Source organism: Hylaeus anthracinus, unplaced genomic scaffold, assembly GCF_026225885.1.
Source record: "Hylaeus anthracinus isolate JK02 unplaced genomic scaffold, UHH_iyHylAnth1.0_haploid 12002, whole genome shotgun sequence".
Lineage (NCBI taxonomy): Eukaryota > Metazoa > Arthropoda > Insecta > Hymenoptera > Colletidae > Hylaeus > Hylaeus anthracinus.
The window spans coordinates 7,809,266-7,815,543 of record NW_026534349.1 but is presented as its reverse complement, the minus strand read 5'-3'; positions in this window follow the sequence as shown (position 1 = coordinate 7,815,543).

Below are 6,278 nucleotides of genomic sequence, written 5' to 3'. Positions count from 1 at the left end.
GGTTTCTAGTTTGCTGATAAAATATCATTGCAAGTGCATTTTTATGTCATTTATTAACGATTCATTACGTTCAATTTCAATTTTTTTATATTTGCAATACTTTTGGAAAAACAATGGCGATTTTACGCATGAACATAGATGAATTCGCAATTAATGCTTTCGTATTATACAAACAAATATTTAGCGTTCTATTTAAAAAATTAAAAATCACCCTTGTTTTTTTACCTCATTGTCGATATTAGATTCAGCAATTTAAATAGAAATCTTCAATTAAATATGCCCTTTTGACAAATTTGCGTTCGCGTAACCTCATCCTCTACAATTACTAACAAAGTTTGCGATGCTTCCACAGTCCTCTCAATGGGAACATCCGAGTGCAGAGGGTTAAAGTGATAAAGTCGTTTGATCTGGTGACACGTTAATTATTTGGAACGGCGTACGTTTACAGGAAATTTCGTGCGACGTTGAGACGGTTTAGCGTTTGGATTTGAGTATCCATTGATCGACAGCGGCTGTCAGGAAGTTCATTCAGAAATTAAGACAACCAGCGTTCGGCCTTTGCCGCGACGACTTTAATTGCGGCTAATTGTTACGAAGGTCGGAAGCGGTCCGTAAAGACGCGAACCCACGCAACTGATGGTCACACCACGCGATAATACTGGGTGATCGAGTAATAACGGCCTCGCGAGTCGCTTCTCCATTACAAAAGCTCAATCGTAATAGTTTCATGATTATTTAACAAACTTACATTTTTGTTCGTCGAGAAAGCAACTTTCAAGTAGCTATTTGTGAATTAAATCCATGACTGTGGTCCATTTTTGATATATCTAATGTAATGCATATAATGTAGTGTATATAATGTAATATATGTAATGAAATGTAATGTAATGTAATGTATGTAATGTAATGCATGTACCGTAATGGATCAAATGTAATATAATGTAATATACTTTATTTATTATGAACAACTATTCATCTAAGAATTTTTCTTCCAAACTAGAAATAAGTATAATGGTATTTATTACAACTGAATAATGATTTTAATTAGTATGATTATTTCGTAGAGTTTTTGAACTAGAACTTAAATTAAGTGTAAGATAAATCTTGAATACACGCAATGTATGAACAAGTACTATCTAATATATCAAAATAAATATTGTTTACCTATTTGGCCAACTCCAAACCATTATAAGATCAATCTTGAATACGTATAATGTATGAACAAGTATCGTAGATATCGTATAGAAAATGCCTAAGGTGGAACGAATACGATAAGACGCGAGATCCTTTTTCGTCCTTGAAGACGCGGACGATATTTTATCGAGCGTCGTACCGGCGCGTCTGATACTCGAAGAAGGAGGGAGAGTATTGGCTGTAAACACGTCGAAAGTATCAATCACCGATAATTTATTTCTCCGGGAAGCTCGCGGGATCGTTGTAATTACTTCATTAGTCGTGGAATTCTAATCTATCATTGTCAGTCGGTTTGTCCTTTAGTTCCTGCCCGATACAGTAAGGAATCAATTATAATGGTGCCCCACGGGTAATGCCATTAGCACGCAAACCGCCGCGTCTACGCTTCCACCCGGAGGTAAAAGAAAGAGGGAAAAGAATCTGTTCGCGGTTGCGTAATGCAGATGAAATCACGAATAGGACGGTTTTCCCGAGAACAGACGGATATTTTCCTGCGAACTCACGACAGGCAAGGACAAACACACCGCGTTACTTAACGAGCGTCGAGCGACTTTTCCGCTCGTTCCGTTCAGCTTCTCTAACATCGTTGGAGGATAGGGGCAAAATGATAATCCCCCATAGTTTTTGTAAATACACTGAAAATCCCTTTCGTGGAACGATCTTTACGAAAGTTATGGGAATAAGTATAAAACGAAACTAGAATTTGCAAGAGGTGTTAGAGCGTACGATCATATAATTTTTTTTGATAATGGTCAAAGCAAAAGCTTTAGATAAAAAAAGGGACATTGAGCAAATTCTGTATTATTAATGTGTATTCTGTATTATTAGTGTATAAATTAATTTGCGTATAAATACGTCAGTCATAAGAATTTCCCTAAAACATACGCGAAATCGCTGAGAAAAAATGTCATTCAAACGCAGAAGATTAAGATCTGCCAGGACAATTAACCTAAATAGCGCAGAATTGTTCCAAGAGTTTATTCGACCATTCCTCTGTTCTACTGAGTGATCGAAACGATGGTAGCGTATATGGACGCATCGTTAAAAATATTTCTTGTATTTCTTTACATGGCATCACAAACTTGGTGATACAAGCACGAGACGCGGTGTGCCAGCGGCTCGTATCGTGCAGAAATGACAATGGCCGAAAGGCAAATTGCGTCTGCGTGGCTCGACACGAAAAGCCGAGAGGCTCAGCCTTGAGAGACTTCGCGGGTTTCTTCGGTAACGTGAATAAAGGTGAGAGCAAAAAGAGGCGAACGAATACGATCCACGACAGGCGAGTGTGCACGCTAGAATTTTTCCCTCGCGTTCATCGTACTCGCGGCTCCTGTTCGTCCCTACCTTAACCCTTCATGCTCCGCCACTTTTCTTGTGTTTCGTTCCAGCGGCTCCCAAGGATATTGAGAGGATTTCACGGAAGCATCGCGCACGGTGTTTCGAATCTGAAGAAAAGTCTGATGAAAAGCAAATATATGTATATAGTGATATAACATATATACTGAGAGATGCATTACTAATTGTAAGAATTTTTGTCTCAACGCTTCGTTCTTGATTGTGAAAGCTTATAAAAAATTACCGAGATTATTGGTAACATTATAATCATACTATATTCGTGATTAATTTAATATTAACGTTACATACTGCACAGTGAGTGGTCTACCAAGAATTTTTAAAAAATAATACCAATATTTTATTTATAATCAAAATATCATTAAACAAATTTAAGAAACGAAGTGACAATAATGACACCGTACTGGTTGACAGGCTGAATGGGAATGGTTAAAAATTTCAATCTGTACGTAAATAGAACGCAGTAATATCAATTGAACGCATTCGTGAGTCGCAATGATCATCCGGTGACTCTCAATGAGGTAACTATAGCACCCACGATGATATAGTTTAATTCAATCACATTGCGTAATATTCTATCGTCGTGTGCTTGTGACAGTGAATATTTTACGTTATGACAATAATATTTATTATTTTAGAGTGAAAATGAAATATTGTCGAATACATTTACTTGAAGTTTTACAAAGGAAAAAGACGGGTGTCCAAAACGTTAGTAATTCACATTTAAATACAAAAATATTTTGCATAGAATGTAAAATACTGCAAAATATAGAATATTCCAGCATCATACAACATTATCTTTTCGTTCGAACGATTTCACTTCCTATTACTAAATTAGTTATATAATTTTGATCGATTAACAAGCAAAACTTTCTGTTACACCATATAAAAAAATTGAAACAATTAAAAGACAGGTATACAAGGCAAGAGGGTGCAGTTGCTCCCATGCACTGTCCCCTCCACCCTTAGAAGGGGAGGGGCACGAGGAAGATGGAGAAAGGGTAGATCTGCTCGAGCAGCGAAGCAGGCTCAACTTGGTGGCCAGGTATAAGCCGGTGGGATTCTGGGATTCATTAGCGTAATTAACGGTCCCTCATTAAGCGTATTATGGAATGAACGGGCTTCGTCCTTGCTTAGCGAGCCTCCGCATCGGGTGGCTTTCTGCAAACGGAACCACGCGTCAATTAGATTCGAGTCGCGTGCTGCTCGTTTCGCTGTGTGCCTCCGTTTATCGTTCACCATCGGCAGGACCTGCCTTTCCGGGGGTAAAGAAGTTCACGCACTGTTTTGTAGTAATTAACCCTTTCGGGCTGCGCGCCGAATTCAATTCGACGACATATTCGGTAGCAGAAATATTAAGAATGTCTGTAAGTTATATGGTTCTTTGATACTGAATCTACATTTATTTAAGGGGGTATTCTAGTGTAGAACTTTTAAGATATCGATTTTTTTCTTGCATTCTCACAACGTGTAGATCTTTAAAAACATATGTGCCAAAGGATTTTATTGAATTCGGCAAATTAACGAACTTAGGGACTGCAACTTGACCGAATGTCATCGAAATTCTTTCAAATCAATTACTGTTTATTAATATTTGATTGCAAATGAGTAGTTGTTGTCACAATCCTGTAGTTTGTCAGAGATTAGAGATGATTAAAATGCAGAATATTTTGTAGGGCACCTTGATATTGCTCCGATGGAAATTTATTCCTTCGATTAAATCTACTCTTCCCGTATTTCCGTTGTCTTTTATTTTCCCGTATCAAAGGAATCTTCGATCAACTTAACAGAAGACTATTCCTTGCCATAAAGAGATTAAAACATAATTAAATATTCCCTTTTCGTTGAGAGTCGTGTAGAGAGGCATACAGTACAGCTTGATATGAAATGTGCAAAGACGCAGATGGCCGTGATATAATGCTAGGGGACTGTAAAATTCTTTGTTGCCATTATTGACCCTTCGTAGTTATCTACGTATCGACATCACTTTCCGTTTCGAATTGAATTCTAAACAGGACTTTACGAGCCACATGCTCCAAGGAACACGTTCACTTTACCATTATCCTTATTTAATGACTTTCTTGGGCCGTGACAGAATACACATAAACTATAAGGCACAAAACATTTAAAACAGCATAAGCATTAATTACGCTGTGGAAAGACTATGACAAACGGGCAGGGTTTACGCTGCGGAGAATAACTATAGCACCACCTATATTTTTAAATGTTTCATACTTTTCAGTAGAAATGGATAAACTTTGTTACCTTTAACAGAGTTTTTTTTTCAATTTCAGAGTGCTAAGAAATCCATGAAAAAATCGAAAACGCCACCAATACAATTGAAAATTGAAATAACTTAATCATGTACCTTAAACAAACAAAACTATTCACCCATTTAGACGTGCCAGAAATTCATGTAATTGCTAATAAACCTGTGAGGTGGATGTAACTATAAAAACACAATAAAAAAAAAAAAATCCTTTTCTCAAAATAACCAAAACAAGTTCATACGACACTTACACAGTTGCATCGAATGCACAGTTTGGCTTAAAATAAAAGAGTACCCCACTCGCTGAAACGTGCCGGCCAAATTTCATTCTAGCCATCATCTAATGAGCGTTAAGTCGCACGATCCCGTTGACGGACAAATTCGAAAATAACAGTTTGGCGTGACCCGTTGTAAAATAAAACGCGCGATGCATGCGCCTAACAAAGGTCGAAGGGCGCAGCGTAAGAAGGGTTGTCGCGTGCCATCCGATCCCTGAAATCCGAAGCGATGATAGGTTGAAACGGTGATCCGTCGTCGCACCTCCGTCTGTTTCGTTATCGAGGCGACACGAGGGATCCCTTTATTCGACGCCCTTCAAGGAGGCACAACACTGTAGGATTTTTTTGACAAATCGATTTTGTTTTGTTCTTGAATTTTGAGAAAGAAATAGATATCTAGAATCGCTAGGGTTAAAATCTTGAGGGTGGAACGGTGTTAATTGTTCGACTCAAGGCTACCTGCTGAACTTTCAGGAAACGTCACAACGTTACAACGTCATAAAATTTAAAAAAAAAAAAATGGTTTTCTGTGGCTTTGTTTTAGGATTGTTGTTTCAAGTTTTGAGAGAGAAGTGTCTAGAATTGCTAGAGTTACAGGCTATTACAATTTTTAGGAAACACAACATTATAAAGTTTGAAAAAGAAATCGATATCTGTTGCTTTTAGATGGATTAGTCGGATCAATTTTTATTTGTTTAAATATTCAATAAAAGGTTATGAAAATTTGTTAAAACGTTTCATCGTATAGGTTTTTCATAAAAAATGTCTGAAGGCACTGCTCTTTTTAAGACCGTTATTGTGTTATACCCCCTTAATTTATCATCTTGCACGGGCTCGACGAACGTTAACTCGTTTGCCTGATGTCGATCGCGCACGATGCACGCTTTATCAGGATTATGGTCATAAACGGGCGCACGGAAATATGTACCGTCTGTATGCGTAAGAAGACCATTTTGTTAGAACCTGGACAGAACTACTCGAAGATGAGGGTACGTAGAATGCAGGACTGTAGAAACATGTGGACGCTCGCGACACGTTCTCGCTTCTAGGTAAAATATGACTCGTATGAATATGTAAAACACAATAGGTTGCTATGAGAGCGAAGAAAGGGTTTAACCAGTTTGCTGTCGCGACCACTTTGAGAAATGTATAACTAAAATGTGATGCAAACACCGTGACTTGTC